The sequence below is a fragment of the Acartia tonsa genome, chromosome 3, assembly GCF_053477335.1.
Source record: "Acartia tonsa isolate MP-2025a chromosome 3, ASM5347733v1, whole genome shotgun sequence".
NCBI classification, from domain to species: Eukaryota; Metazoa; Arthropoda; class Copepoda; order Calanoida; family Acartiidae; genus Acartia; species Acartia tonsa.
The window spans coordinates 20,307,140-20,324,718 of record NC_137262.1 but is presented as its reverse complement, the minus strand read 5'-3'; the positions used below and the strand labels follow the sequence as shown (position 1 = coordinate 20,324,718).

The following is a 17,579-nucleotide window of genomic DNA, read 5'->3' as shown; positions in this document are numbered from 1 at the left end:
TTAAAAAGTACACCTTAATCTGAGGTATATACAGGTTTAATGTAATTGTACGACTTGAAATTAATTTTGTGGCGCAGCTACTTTACAACTATTTGCACTATATCATAAATCTAAAATTGTTTTTATCTTTTTTTGTTTGCACACTTCCTTTCCTGTGTCCAGCACAAAAAAAGGACAACTTCTGAACCAGAACATCAACTACATGTAATAATCAGGGATCTAAAGGAATAAGACAATGGCCGATAAATTGATGTACGTTCCAAATGATGATACACAAAATTAACTATTCTATAAATTACAATTAGTGGTTGAAACGTTTGGACACTAAACTAATAAACCTACCAATCAAAATTGATTAACAGTCCCCAAAGTTATTAGGCCAAAGAATAAGAAAACGCTATTATAAAACTTTGAAGACTGGTGTAATAAACAGCCCAATGTCCCCTCCCTCCCTGTAAAAATACTAAGTTCTTTCTTATATAGCAAACCTTAAAAAATATATGGTGTGATCGTTTAGATTAGAGAGCAACGGTTAGTTCTAGATGTATTCTATAGATGTTAGAAATTTCTAACCGATTTTTAAAAAGCTTAGCTTTCAAAATTTTTCCTTCAGTCTATTAAATCTCCGTAATTCTTTTTCATTTAACAAGGATGAAAACATCCATAAAAGCGAAGCACTGAAACGGTAGGACTAACGGATATTAACACTTGTATAGTGTCAGAAAAGAATAATCATAATATAAATGTATAAGAGTCAAAGCAAAATTGTAAGTAAATTTGTTGAAAAACTGCTTGATTCAGGATAATGTTTATGGACATACTTACATTTTTAGGACTTGATTATAGAGTTGCTTCGCTTATTACATTATACTTTGTTGTCCCAGGAATGAATATACCAAAAATCAGATCAATCGGATAATTAGATCACATAAAAATTTGTTGTTAAAAAAGTAAAAAAATCAACATGTTTTAAATGGACGTACGGACATTTTGGTGATGATTAAAGAGTTGCTACGCTTTCTAAATCGTACCTAACTATCAAAGGAATCATTAAGCAAAATTTGAAATCGATAGGACAATTCTAACATGCCTAAATTAACGAAAAAAGCTATCCGTTACGGATGGACGGACCGACCTTAATTATAGAAAAGCTTCGCTTTTAAAAATGAAATTAATAATTAAAAACAAATACTCTTGTAGATTTTGCAACATGATTTAATTCAATTATTCCCATTATAGATTAAATTTTAGAAAACTTTTATGTTAAAAAGAAAAGAAAATATTTACAAACGTTTTTGTCTCTAACAGGGATGGATATGACACTTATGCATAATTAAAGCTTGCCCCCAATTAAATGTAATAATCAGCTTTTAAAGGTTTTGAATTTTAGGTGAAGGAAAGGTTCGAAGATTATTTTTTTGTTTGCTTTTATCCCCCTCTTCTCTGGTGCTGATTGAAACTTGTAGATTCAGAAATACAAAGCAAAAACTTTATTTTTCTCGAGGCTTTTCTGAAAGGAAATATTATTATAAAACAAACAAAGAAATGCTAAAATTTGATATAATCATTTATGCTCATCTGTGCACACAAATCTCCCTTATTTTGAAATAAATTGAAAATCAGAGGGGAGCGGTTGTTTTTGCCATTGTTTGTATAATGCTTTAGGTCAAGTTAGGCATTGGTTACGGTACCGCAGGTTTATGCCCCCTCCCCCCCCCTTATTTTCAATTTCCCCGATGGGAACTTTGAGGGAAAGCAGCATTAAAGCACAACCTTATAAGGCTATCATTTTTGGAGATTTTTTGCTATACAAAAAGTCCTTCCTGCTTTAGAATATTATATTTTTTATGAGGTTTGTTTGAATTTATTACAATTCAAGTTTTTGTTGGGATAAAGGCTCATGTTCTAGTTATTTGTTAGATTGTTGCTGAGTATATGTTTATTACAAATTATACTCATATGACCTATTCTTGTATAGAAACCTGGCTGCTTTATCAAAAACTTTATGATGGAAGGCACAATACTTTGGATAGATTTGATCAATAGCCACACAAAACTTTACACATCCTTGTTTTCTTTTTACACGGATTTATACAACTTTTACAGGTTAGCTTTCTCAAATAATGTAACATAATATTCATATTATAGTATTATTTTTTTAGTAGATTATTTGTAGAAGCTACTCTGATAATTCATTAATGTCCGTCACGCCAATATTATTATTTTGAAAAAATAATGATATATTCAATTTATAAGATTGACTTGCATCTGACTAAACCTCATTTTCTGTTTTTATGTTATTGATTGATAATAATGTTTTTTAGAAGTAATACAATTTTTTTAAAATCTTGTAAAGTTCGTACAATACAATTTTAGTACAAAATAATGTTTGGGCAATACACAATAGACATACTTTACTTTATTCTTTGGTGATGTACAGTTATACTTTTTGGTTCTAGGGGAATAATAACACAGGGTCTTTCCTGAGATATATACATCTACCCAGCAAGTAACTTTGTATTGTGGTATATAACATCACAGCAGGGGTCACAGAATAAATAATGTGACTCATCCATGAGAGCTAGAGATCTGTAGACACTGTGTTATAAAATCAGTTTTGAAAATAATGTATGAAACTAAAATGAGATTTAATACAATTGACATCTTGTTAAAATAATTAACTAGAATATAAACAAAAATAATTATAATTAATATTAATGAATGAAAAAAACTTGAATGACAGGTAAAAAAAGATATAACTGTGAATATCATGATACAATTTCTTTCTCAGTTCTCCAATTGGTGAAATAAAATTTACTAAATCATTATAAATCTTGATATTATGCTAAATATGTTTCTAATGTATGACAAATGTTTCTTCACAATAGGTGGTCTTGAATATTCAACCTATAGTTTCTTTTGAAATAGATAAATATTAGATTTTCTTCTTACAAAAAATAACTTGCAGAAAATAATGTAATAATAAGTATATCATAAATGTTGGCAAACTATAGAAATTTAACCTTGGCATCTTTATAGGTGAATATTATTATGAATTTGCATTTTATGCATTTAAATTTTAGAGACTGGCTCTCCCATTTATTATCCTCTTCTTCCATCATCTTTACATCAAATTTGTAGATTTTTATTTTCTAAATTAAAAGATTTTTGAACCACATTTCTTTTTCTTTATTTCAATTCTGTTATTGTGTAAGTCTGAAGATAAAAATTAATTTTTAGTAATTAATCATTCTTTGATTAACCTTGTATATAAAGGTCATCAATCTATATGATCATATAGTAATTATTTCAATTGTTATCATAAAACAGAGATTTCGGTAGATCAAAATAACTGGAAATCCTTTATTCCCTTCTAGAGCAAAACCTTTTTTGTTTTTTTTTTATTTGGTTTAACAAAAATATGATACTGCAGGTTATATTAAAAATATATTTTGTTGCATAAACTGTGAAAACTGGATTATATAACAAATAGAATCACTAAAAGTTGAGCTTTGCGACAATAAAAAGTAAGTTTTATTATATGGTAGGCAAAGGGTCTCCGCCTTTTGTTGGCCAGGCCAAGGGCATAAACATTTCTTGTCTCTTTATATTTTAGTGAACATATTGAAAGGTTGCATTTGAGAAAACAAACTTTTAAGATATTTGTCTATAGTTATTTATATATTTTCTTTTCGTTTTCTTTAACTTCTGAAAGTGAAAGTTGTAAATCTGTATTCGACTTTAATTTAAGTACTTAAAAGGTTGATATTATCCAAACCATCTCCTCAAATAAAATTAAAGTTGTCGGCTTCCTCATAATAAACCCCCCTATAAAAAAGGTAAACTAGCTGATATCCATATATAAAATTCAAATTGCGCGGCTTGTGTTAATAGTAGAAAAATGTTACGCATACCGTTAGAACCGATAAGCTACCATTCCAAATAATAGTTATAAAACTTCAAGAAGCTTCACTAAGCTCAGCGTTTATCATGATTCTTTGTTTTACACATACAGACAGCTAGATTAACATACTTTTAAAGGGTGAGCAACAAAAAATGCGTAGATTTTTAAAATTCAAAAACTTGACTTGCGAGTAAATTTTGGGACATTTTACCACCTAGCTCCTAGATTATTTGTAGCACAGGAACCGTTCTTATATTTCCAAAAAAATACAGTTCATAGCGGTTCTAACGGTATGCGTAACATTTTTCCAACATTAACACAAGCCGCGCAATTTGAATTTTAAAAATGTACGCACGTCTTTTTGCTCACCCTTTAAAAGTATGTTAGTCTAGCTGTCTGTATGTGTAAAACAAAGAATCACAATAAACGCTGAGCTTAGTGAAGCTTCTTGGAGTTTTATAACTACTCAAATTTTTAAAATTGAAAAAAAAAATTCTAAGAGGATAACGCCTACTATTCATATTATTTGTTTTACCCTTAGCCTCTTTTTTTAAAAATTTTGAACTATGTTATTTTTGTACCTTTCTTAGTTGGACTAAAGTGTCAATAATCATCACATTTACCATTTCATTACATAAAGTGCATTATCAGATTAAACTTAAACTTCTAGTTCTTGGATAATCTAAACAACTTTACTAATTGTTATCTTTTAAAATAAAAACTAATATGTTTTTGTTTTTTGAATGAGTAAAATATGAAGTACAGCATTCTATAGCAATTTTTTCTCTCCATTATACTAGCTGCTGTGCTCTAGATTTGAAGGGGTAGCGAGGGCCAGATAAATAACTTTGAATATAAATTAAATTAAAATTACCTCAAAACCATCCATTCGCCACCCCTTCATTTATATTTTTAAAATATATCAACTGCTATGATTAGGTCAAGGTGATGCAAATTGAAATATATTTCAATCTCCTATACTGAATATCTGTACAGCCTTCTGTGTATCTGTTTACAAGTGTCTGATATAAAAACAAGGATGACAACATTCACAGCAAAGCACAGATATGTGTTACAATCTAAAAGAATACAAGTAAAAATCCGACAAAGTAATTAAAATAGTAATTAATAAAATACAGAGTCGATCAGTCAAGAAAATTAAATGTCCCTACAGAAATCAAATCTCCTCAACACCATTCTATCTTAAGAAGTGGCGAAGCAGAAATTACTCCAATATCAATACTGACAGACAGTCAAACAAAACAATAGATAGAGTGGATACGCATTTATTCAGGAAGTGTTTGTATTCAGAAGGAACCCAAATAATAATACTGACGGACAGACGGATAAAACAATTTATATTGTGATGCGCATATTATATTCATAAATTGTTTGTATACACAAGGAACCTATGTACAGACACATACGTATACCTAGCACAAACATATACTTAAACATACCCTGTACAACTACAAACACATACTTAAACATACCCTGTACAAACACATACTTAAACATACCCTGTACAAACACATACTTAAACATACCCTGTACAAACACATACTTAAACATACCCTGTACAAACACATACTTAAACATACCCTGTACAAACACATACTTAAACATACCCTGTACAAACACATACTTAAACATACCCTGTACAAACACATACTTAAACATACCCTGTACAAACACATACTTAAGCATACCCTGTACAAACACATACTTAAACATACCCTGTACAAACACATACTTAAACATACCCTGTACAAACACATACTTAAGCATACCCTGTACAAACACATACTTAAACATACCCTGTACAAACACATACTTAAACATACCCTATACAAACAAATAAAAGAAACAATATCTACATAAACAAGCTGTACAAAATTAATACATAAACAGGGATAATCATATGCATTTTAGGCTCAGCAGAATTTTAGGTTTTCTTATAATTCATTAAATATTAAGGGGTCTATAACAAATATAATTGTCTATAAAATTAAGAATGAAATAAATATCAAATGTTACTCTATAGTCAAAAATACATAAATTATTTGTATTACTTAAATAAATGAGAATACATAATTTTATACAGAATACCTTGAATATTAGAAATATACTTTAAAGTAAGAAAGGCTAAACATATTGATAGAAGATACGAAAGCAATAACAATTAACTTACTTTTACTATTGATATTTAATACTTATGAAAGGTATGGAAAAAATGATTAATATTGTTGCAATACTGTAATATTTTTGTGACAGGGGGGTAGAATAATGAATGTTGGCAGATTATTCTGACAAGTATTATATATTATGTGTAATATCTTTTTATTTTATTCATTACTATAGGTTGCCTATCTAACGTGTTTTTTTGGATGGAAAATGAACAAAAATAACAACCATTTTCTAATGTTTTATGTTAGTGAAACATTAATTGATTCATCCTTTTAAAAAAGTAACAGGAAGTCTGTGTGTCTGACTCTAGCAAAGGATTTTGCTAACAGCTGCAGTGCTCTGATTTAGTTCTTCTTTGAAGTAAAGCTTCTTGTAGGCTGAAGGAAAGTTTAGAACTATCTTAAAGACGGTAACTTCTCTCCTAAATGTTATCGATCCTAGAAAAACACATGACCAGTTTTTTGCTAAAATTTAAAGTGGATGATCGACTCTCTTCTCTAGCTGAAGTGCCTCTAGAGACCACCAAGGGTGTAGCCGCTAGTATAAATTAGGTCAATATAGATTCTCATTCTATTCAGTTAAAACTTAATTAAAACATACAAAAAACTTAAGTTTATCAAATGTTTCTGTCTACATTTTTGCAAAAATATAGCATGAATTAATAAGCCTGTAATCTATAACGCTATTCTAAAAATGATTGTCACTATTTTTCTTGGAATAATAACAGATTATATTAGATTATTATGCTAAAAAAATATATCTTATTTTTAAGAATATATTTTTGTTCCTTACTGATTAATGTAATTTAATTATAACGGTACAATTATTTAAGATTATGTATATGGGATAATATCTGATTATTTATTATGACTACATGATTGGCATATGAAGGATTTTGTCATAAACACAAAAAATGCATTTTTTTGATGATATATATGTTTATGATATTTTTCCATTTCTCTAATTGTTTTTCTTAAGCATTACTGCTTACAGCTCTATGTTAACGTAGCTACTCTATGATTATTTTAAGACCTTTTGCTTACTATTTGGGAGGTGTCGAGATTGAGTCTGGACCACACCGCATCAAACTAGAGACGTTAAAACTGGTACCTACTGATACTACAGGGTGTTTTTTTTTAATGGAACAAAAGTTTTGCTTAATATAACCCACTTGCCATTGAAAGAAATTAATAATCTATATCTTAATTTCTTCATTGGGTTGGGGAGTTTTGTATAAGAAAAAAATATTATGCAATTTTCAACAAATTATGCCTTAAAAACCGGTTTTTTCAAAGTACCTATTTTTTGAAGATTTTTGTATCATGACCAATTTAAAGAGTGTGCAAAAATGCGTATATTTTAAAAAATCAAATTGTGCGGCTTGCGTTAATAGTAGAAAAATTTTACGCATACCGTTAGAATTGTCATAAACTCTAGTTTTTGGAAATATATGTATCATATTCATGCTATTTGTAGTATAGACGTTGGAAAGTGTTAGAAAGGTTGAAAAGTTTTAAGTAAGTTGGGACATTTTACCACATAGCTCCTAAACTATACGTAGCACAGGAATAGTTCTTTAACACCCAAAAACTAGAGTTTATGACGATTCTAACGATATGCATGACATTTTTCTACTATTAACACAAGCTGCACAATTTGAATTTTAAAAATGTACGCATTTTTGCACACTCTTTAAATTGGTCATGATACAAAAATCTTCCAAAAAAAGGTACTTTGGAAAAACCGGTTTTTAAGGCATAATTTGTTGAAAATCGACAAGTATTTTTTTCTTATACAAAACTCCCCAACCCTATGAAGAAATTAAGATATAGATTATTAGTTTCTTTCAGTGGCAAGTGGGTTATATTAAGCAAAACTTTTGTTCCATTAAAAAAAAACACCCTGTATATGTTACTTTACCGGATATACATGGGTGATAATATAGACGATGCCCTAAGGTTTAATAATTAGTGAAAATTTAGAATGGCCCTAAGAAACCTCTAGGGGCACTTGAGAAAATGGGGAGCTTCACTGTAATGGAATCCATATTGGTTCAGCAGTTATGGAGATCAATCTGTAATAAAAAGACACACAGAAAGATATCCTGTTACTTTTTAAAAAGAATAGAAATTTTGACTTACTTTAATGCAATAACAGCACAAGAGTTTCTCGGAGAATTTTGATAATACAATGAAATTGTGAGATTATTTACTCTGTAGATAATGATTCTTTTACATTAACTTAATGAAAAGGAAAAATTTCAAATCTTCATTAAGCTTTATCTAGTGTTTGAATAAAGAAACAAGTAAAAGTAGCATGTTTTATTTTCAGATATCTTTCATAAGTTTAAATATAAGTTTACAATAAATGCAAGATTTTAATACTCAATTGTCGTGCTTAATCAGTACTGAAATCAAAATTAAAAACAAAATGATAGCAAAAGGATAAATTGTATAAATGTGAAAGTGGATAAAATTCTAAAATCTTGATGAAAATTTGAAATCATTTAAAAGTTTACCAAATTATACAAAATCTTTGCTTTTTGTAAGTAAAATAGTAATATTATTTAATGTAATGTGTATTTGGTGTGTGTGTTTTTCTGTGTTTGTCAATTTATATATCATGTGTACAGACATGTTGACAGAACAAAGCAACAGCCATTTACAAATATAATGTGTATCAGTGTCTGTATACAGGGTGTCTCAGAACAAAGCATTAGCCATTTACAAATATAATGTGTGTCAGTGTCTGTATCCAAAATGTCTCAGAGCAAAGTAACAGCCATTTACAAATATATTGTGTGTTAGTGTCTGTATACAGGGTGTCTCAGAACAAAGCAACAGCCATTTACAAATATAATGTGTGTTAGTGTCTGTATACAGGGTGTCTCAGAACAAAGTAACAGCCATTTAAAAATATAATTTGTGTCAGTTTGGTGTTTACAGGGTCTCAGAACAAAGAAAAATCCATTTACAATTTTTTTTGTGTAGGTGTACTGTATGTTTGTGGTTGATAGGAATTGTAATCATATTGATTGTTATATACATTCTTATATACATATTCTAGGATATTTGATATATTAATGCTTTTATTAGATTTACATCCACATATCTACTTGTATACTTATAACATAAGTGTTTGCTTGTCAGATATTAATTCAAATATAACTAGGCTTTGCGTAGTCTACAATCTTAAGATTTAGTTAGTAAGGACAAAATAAAATATATCAAATATTAAAAAGACGATAAGTAAGCTATGGAAGTTGTTTTTGGAAGAAATGTATATAGTTTTGAAGCATTTAAAAATATTTACAATTATAGCTCCTTCATACAAATATTGTTATTGAATATTTGAATTTTATTTAGAAAAGTTAGTTGGTACACCTAGGGCAAACTTACTTCCCTATTATAGTTTTGAAAATAGAGTATTTGCCTTTAGACTAATCACTAGCATATAGTTTCGTAGCTAGATATCAAAAGAGGTTGGACTCTAAATACTCCTTTCTATATTTTTCAAACCAAAATTCTTCATAGCATTTACTGATAGCATGATGAACAGCATTATGTTTCATTCACATAAAAGTTATGTATTATGATAGGTACACCTACACATATGAACTTGAATAGGTATAACTCTATTGTATATATTTTATTTGAAACTTTTCTAACAAAATCTTATCCTAGCTTGCCATAAGCAAATGTAAATATAGTCAAATAAAATACATTCCTATAATAAAATTGAATTTGAAACTGAATACATGTACACTGTACACTACAAAGAGAACATCTGAAATGGTTCATGTTAGAGTAGAGAAACTAGACTTTAAACTTGATTATTCTACCACCCTTAAAGCAAATACACTGAAAAACTGGATCCAAAATGGACAACTTACAGGGCTGAAATTCAAATAAACATGGGGTCGTTAAAGGCCTGGGAATGACTATTTCAAAATCAATTAGAGAATAATCTGTGAACATCAAGCTTGTTTATCCTATAATATAAAGCAGTAAAGTTTTTTTGTTGTTAAACTTAAAGCTTAATAATTTACAAATTATGATCTATAATTTAGGTAAGCTTCACTTAGATCTCGAGGTTGGTTTTGGCTATTTTTCGTTGTTATTAATCATTATTTTAGGCTATTTTTTTCTCCATCCCTCTCTTTTTGCATATTGCCTCTTGAGTTTTCTAGGGCTGCAGCCGTTAGAAAGTAAACATTTATACCCAAATCTCATTTTAAATCGGTTAATGAGTATGAAAAATGTTAAAGACATGCTGTCATCATTGAATATTCAAGAATTTATCTAAATTTTCATCAAGATTAATCACATCTATCATTTTAATTGAACGTTTCAACCAGAGAAAGGTTTTCTCAAATTAATTGTTTATGCTAGTTAAGATAAGGTTTTTAGGTAAAGTAACGACTTTTAGACAATCTACCCCATGCGTTCTCTAACGTGCAAACAATGTTTCCTTTATTATCAAAATTCTGTTTAAGAGCAATAAAAAATACTTGAATCAGATATCTACTATTATACCGTTATTCCTTGTATTCAGGCATAGCATATGTCTTTAACGCTTTTCTATTAAACAAAACTAAAAGTTTTAGTTAAAATTTCATGGAATAATTATCCATTTTGATGAGAATCAATTTATTTTCTTATTCATCAAATCAAGGACATTTACTTTCAATTAATTAGAATGGGGAAAGTAAACGATTGAGCTAATATAAGTGTAGGAATACAAAATTTAATAAAGTATCTATGTTAACAATTCTCGCAGTAAAAATAAATTATCAGTAAAATCATATTATAAAGTATCAGCAAATTATATATTCTAAAAGATAAAGGCGTCACCTCTTTAACAATATAATTTTTGTAAATTAGTTGAATTGAAAAAATATCAATATACTTCAAAACGAAATTGAACCACAAATTTTTACTTCACAATTTTTATTGTAATTCATTAAAGAACGGGCGCTAGTTATATATTAGCTGTGACAGAAATTGAGATATATGATCATTAAATAATTTTGTATATAATTCTTTGTTTATTATTATATTTGATACCTTAATATTATAAATTTTGAAGTTTAATATTCGTGTTTTTTTAAGGAAGGTACATCGTTTTCTTTTATGCTTTCCCACACAACCGCAACCGGAAGCATTTTGACGGCTTACACATACACACCCCCCGACTGATAGCGAAACGAAGTTGAATATACACACACACACACACACACCGCCGCCAAACAGCGGCCATACCTATGGACAGCCAAGCCCCCATTGGAACCCCAGAAGGGTCCTGCACGCCTGCAAGACCTCTGAGAGCCAACCAGTTTTTGGCTAAGGATGAACCAGAAAGAATGGGTCAAGTGTAACTGTCCAGCAGCTGCAGCCTACTTGGATTTATTATTATAATTTTTAATAAACATATTTGTTGCTAACTAGCTGTACCGGCACCAGCAGCGAGTTAGCGCCCCTAGCTTAAAACTTTGTAATTAATCAGGTTATTATTAAGGCCATTAATGTAATGTATGTTGGTGCAAATGGTCAAGTAGGCCTGCAAGCTGCACAGGATTAAATAACATATCATATCACACTAACTCGTAATAATTATTACAATCTTTTTCTTTTATAATTTTTCACTGCTTGGACAAGAGATTAATTTTCCCTGTTTGGCTTTAATTAATTTCCCTAAGAAACTATTCTGATAGAAAGCCAAATTATATTAATTTAACATCAGTAAGGTTAAAGACAAGATTTCTGAAACAAGGACAATTAGCTCACATAAGTAGCTCACATAAGTAGCTCACACTATGTGCTAATGGAAGAAAAAAGTTGAAGATAGTTCCTACCACGCAAAGAAAAAAAAACAATGTTATATGGTACAGTATAAAATCATTGTGTCTGTAACCAAAGATTCTTTGTGCTCCTCCTTGCATTTTTTCTAATTCCATGAAATTTCTCTGCATGGTCAAAATGTGAGGCTGTAGAAACTGAATATTTTAAGTTTTTTTTTTCATAAATACCCTTCTCTCTCTGATAGTAATAGGAATATGTTCTGATTCTAATGAACTGAATTTGAATAATTAGTCTTGTTTCAAAATTGATAAACAGAGATAAAGTAAGAATCATCTGTGTTTTAATATATCATCTTTGTCTGTCCGTAAGTTTGTATGGCAGTCAATAGTATTGAAGATAAACTGAAATTTTCATTGAAGATTCTTATGACAAATGCACATCTAATCTAAACTTTGCTTTGTCAGTTGTCTGTCGGTCATGCTTCAAGAGAATTAAGACTTCGACTTTGGGTATCTTTTTAAAGCTTCGTGATTTTCTTTTTATTCTTTTTGCGTATTCTCTATCTCTCTTTTTTTGCTATGTAAACTGAAAATGAACATGTGTTAAAACTCACTCTTATGAATGTTTTTATTCTTATATTTTTCTGCACATTTTGGAGCTTTTTTTATAATTCAAAGCCTATTCAGCGCAGTGTTAGCATTTTTTCTTTTCCTCCAAATCCAAAAGATTAAACCTTAAAATATTCCATTTCTTGGTATCGCCATCTTGTTGAATTTTAAATGGATATTTTATGCTGACATTCAATAGTCAGTATCTTACTTTTCTTCAATTGAAAGGAGGTACTGCAATATACATAGTTTAAAACTGCACTTTAAGTAGCGAATCTATAATAGTTATTTCTTGCATCGTATTATAAACAGCTTTCCGCGGATATAGAATATAGATACATTTTTATATTCGTAGAAAGCTGGATATAATACGATGCTAGACATAGTTTTTTCGTATGGATGAGAACCGGTTCCTATCCACCGGATTCGAATGAATACGAGAATAGTTATTTCTCGTATCGTATTATAAACGGCTTTCCGCGGATATAGAATGTACAATTATAAGATTAAAACTAGTTTTTTTAGCCCCGTGGTGCCGAAGGCACCGGCTAAAAAAACTAGTTTTAATCTTATGATTGTACATTTCTATATTCGTAGAAAACTGGACATAATACGATGCTAGACATAGTTTTTTCGTATTCATGAGAACCGGTTCCTATCCACCGGATTCAAATGAATACGAGAAAACTCTTTATCTCATGATAAAAAACTAACTTAATAATTAATTCTTATTTTTACCCTATTAACTGATTTTTAAAACAATTATTCCTAGGACAACAAGGTACAATTTCTTAATCAAAAAATATTTAAAATTAGACCTTAAATTAGACGTAGTATCCTGTATTAACAAAATTTTGCAACTTTATATTATACTAGCGGCTTCGCCCCTAGCCTCTAGGGGCGAAGCCCCAAGAGGTGATCAAAAAAAATTAAGATGAAATTCGAAAAAGGACCAAGGAAATCTCCTGCAAAAAAAAAGGACCAAGGAAATCAACTGCAATAAATAAAAAAAAAATGGTTTTTGTTTTGTTTTTGGAGTGGTTGGGGGTGTCCCACCCCCCAAGAAAATAGCTTAAAACCATAACAGGACCAGTAGGTATAATCCCTGAAAAGTAGAGCCCAATCGGTTCAGCGGTTACTTAGATCTTAAGCTTCAGACGGACAGACAGACGGACAGACATTGTTCTACTTTGTATTATAGAGATACAATTTTGTGGAGACTTATAAATTGATATTCTGTTTATTTTGTTCTTATGCTCTACAAGTGTTGATGTCGTTTGTTCTAATGTCAGGTTTTAGAGATTTGCTTTTATGGATATACTAGAGTTGGCTCGATATAACTATCTCCCTATTGGCTAGTTTTCTATATGCATATATATTTCTCAATAAATCTATTTTCTTCACCCGGCATTACTATTTAAACGAAGGTAAATATTTAATAATTTAAATGATCCTAAAAAGATTTTTTAAATTATATTTTTTCTTTACATTACCATCACCAAAGGGTTTATTATATGATTACAATTTTAGTTTAATATTTGAACACACAAAGTGTCGCCACAATCGAATTCTTTTAAAACAGAGTTTTCTTAAGTTAGTTATATTATAAATTTAAATTTTATTTTTTATGATTAGAAATTAAATACTTCATTATAATGTAAATAGCAACATGGAATGAAAAAAATGAATTTATTTTTTAAAAGGTAAAATAATGGGTCTTATCGTTCTGGGCAATGAGAGTTTATTATGGATTATTGGAGCACTATGAGTTTTCAACGAATATTCTTTGGAGAACTTGAGCTCATTTATAGACATTTATTTCCTATATAGATCTGACATGGATCTTGAAGCAATTAAGCAGGCCGTTTTGTACATGTTAAAAATTGGAAGATTTCATTAAATAAAAGTTATCGCAAATATACTTAGTAAATGATTTTGTAATTTTTTAATAAAATTTGTAGGACCACTTTTTCCTTCTCGTTCACATATACGACCAATTTAATTTGAAACTAAATGGTAAAATTGCAGCTTAAACTTTCTTATATTCAATTTATATGCTGCCCTATCTAGTAGTGAAAATGTAGGTAAAACATTTACATATTTTATACCTATTAGAAACAAGGATGTTAACTTTAATAAGAGCGAAAGAACCTAGTTTAAAAATATGAGAATATACATAATTTGCAAAATACAAAATATATCATGAGTAGACAAAAGGACAAATTGAGTGATGGAGCAGATGTTCAGTGGCAATAAAAAGAAAGGGATAAAAATAAAGAGAGCATATTGTGAATAATTGCAATAAATCTTAAATAGCAGCCGACAAATAACTTAATACAGTTATATAACAAAATGACAATAATTCAAGTTGAAGCAAATTTTTGAAAATTTTTGTGGTAAATTTGTATGTATACGGCCCTTTAAATTGAATCTAAAACAAGTTTCAGAAAACTCTTACAAAGAAGGTAAAAAATGATCTTAAATTTGAGTGTGAAAAATGTTGAGGTTTCCTACCATTACATTTTTACATCTTTTTTTTCTGGTGTGCCTTAATTCCGCTGAAATATTATAAGGGCAATAATAAAAATAGGAAAGAGGAGCTCGTTATCTAGATATCAAAATTTTAGATTACCTAGCGTAAAATTATAAAAAAGCAGCCATTTCAAAATTTAAAAAAAGTTAAGTCTTATTATTACCTAGGTATTTGGTACTAATTTATTGTATTGCTATCTCAATATTTTTAGGTTATGATTGGTCTTTTTTAATATCAATGCTTTTATAAAAAAAACGGGCGTTTTAAAAAATGTTTGATATTGAGGAGATTAATTTAAGACGTTTTTATTTTTGTGTTGAACTGATGTGTCACCCTTTATTCTATACTTAATCAAACAATCTTTTTTCATGCTCTGATTCATTCTATACAGTGTGAGATTTTACAGGGATAAAGGGGTTAGGCAATGCTTAAAAACATAATATCTAAAAGCACTCTATTTGTATTTGCTTACATTTATAATGTAAGGAAAAATATAACTACTTTTTTTCTTATTCCTATATATCTTAGTTTCTAGAATAAATATAAAAAGAAAAAAACACGGTGTCCAGATCTAATTTCATTTAAAAAAAAACCAAAAAGTATTGCTGTAGTTTTGAAAAATAAAGTCAGCTACTCTTACCTCAATTAGAAGGTTTAGACCATTTTAGGAGATCTAACTATGGTGGGCTTTCCTGGACCTAACCCAACCTAACATTCATAGCAAGTAACAATAGTTTTAAGACAAGGAAAAAATTAAATGTTATTGTTTCCTTTTTACTGGCAGCCATGATATTCTTTCATTTCCGTCTGTGTGTTACTTCTTTACACATGTTGGTTACGATTAATGTCTGTTTACATGGAGCGTAGCTGCTTCATATTAATCATCTGTGTTTGTACGTTTTTTTATATGTGTGGTTACGATCAATGTCTGTTTACAAGAAGCGTAGCTGTTCAATACTATGATTTTGTCTGACAGTACCTTTATGTTATTTCATATACATGTGTTAATTAGATTAGTTTTTTTAACAGATTATACAAAAGTCTAATTTATTCCGTTACTTGTTAATATTTATATTGTTATACCTCTTTCTCATTTCTATTGAACATCTAAGATATAATTGAAACCGTTTAAGTTCCGCTGGATTAGAACTGCTTCTCAGTTATACTGAAAATAATGTATAACATAGTATTTCAGACAATTTTCCATTATTATTATATAAAAATCATAAAAATAATAACAGTTTTGTTAGACCCCAGGGATAAAATGGTTTAAATCTTTTTCCTTTTAATATCCACGGAAAACTGTGTATAGTACAATGCAATTAATAACTATTCTTATTTTAATTAATCAAATGTTTCACTTATGGATGTGGTTTATAAATCATCTTGCTGTGAATGTTGTTATTCTTGTTCCCAACTTCTTTTTATAAGATAAAGTATTTAATATTTACACTTTCTCTCTCTTTACTTCTTTTCACTATTGAAATGTGTAAATAAATGTAAAAAAACTTGGTTGACACAATTTTACTTGGTTAATAATACTAAAGGTATGAAAGTAATAGAGCGTTACTTGGATAGCTAGTATGCATGTCATGTGTTTATCAAAATCCATTAATATACAAGAATTTTAGTGTATAAAGTACCTACCTACAACGATGCTGTGAGTATTGGTGCAAAAAATATGACGTAACAAAAAAATTAGCCAATGAGAGGCCGTTATTGACCAATGGTAAAATTTATAGTGGCCTCTCATTGGCAATTTTTTTTTGTTACGTCATATTTTTTGTACCAATACTCACAGCATCACCTACAACAGACTGACGAACAATTTTGAATCTGCCTTTAATCTATTTTTAATTCATAGAGTATTTAAAAATGAACAGTAGACTAGTTTATAAATAAACATCCTTTGCTTAAACCAGCCATTTTGTTTTTGAACTTTCAAGTAACTAAATCCTTTGATAAGCTACTCAAAGAAGCGAACAAAATCCTGATAAAAAAGCTTTTGACAGAATCAATTATATTTTTACTTTTACTTTACATTAAAGGCTTAATAATATTTGGGGATAAAAATGATGTTTTTTTTCTCACTATAGTAAGATAAGGGTGATTAATACTTTATCTGAAAACCATAACGTACAAGTGAAAAATAAAAAAAAGAAAATATGGATGTTTCCTTTGTCAAACGCTAGTCTAACGTCAAACTGTCATATTGATACTTGATATTGAAATGAAGTGTGCTTCGGGACATGATATCTTAAAATGGCTTTAAAACTGGCAGAAGCGCTCTTAGCATCTAGGAGCTATGTATTCAAAGGATTATTAAAAGTAGTAAAATAGCCTTAACCCATCCAGGGAGCTATAAAAAGCTTCCATAAAATGGAGAACTCAATAGGTTCAGTAGTTAATCTACAGACTAAAAACCTTACAATTTTATATAATAGGATAGATATTTATCAATAGATATTGTTATAGGAATAAAACCAAGCAGGTCTCCTTCTGTCAAATGCAACCAAGTTCTAGCTCGTACAAAGGATATAAACCTT

General features: G+C 29.3%; 2 protein-coding genes across 3 annotated transcripts in view; both read right to left on the bottom strand.

Moving 5' to 3' along the window:
• LOC145313609 (mitochondrial import inner membrane translocase subunit Tim8-like) overlaps positions 1-4,342 on the bottom strand; it is a 131,067-nt gene extending 126,725 nt beyond the window's left edge. Inside the window, exon 1 of the mRNA XM_080153081.1 lies at positions 4,339-4,342. The gene's annotated coding sequence lies outside the window, so the exon portion shown is untranslated. The remainder of the gene's footprint in view (positions 1-4,338) is intronic.
• Positions 1-17,579, bottom strand: part of LOC145313603 (iripin-3-like) — a 423,989-nt gene that overhangs the window by 88,546 nt on the left and 317,864 nt on the right. The window lies entirely within an intron of this gene.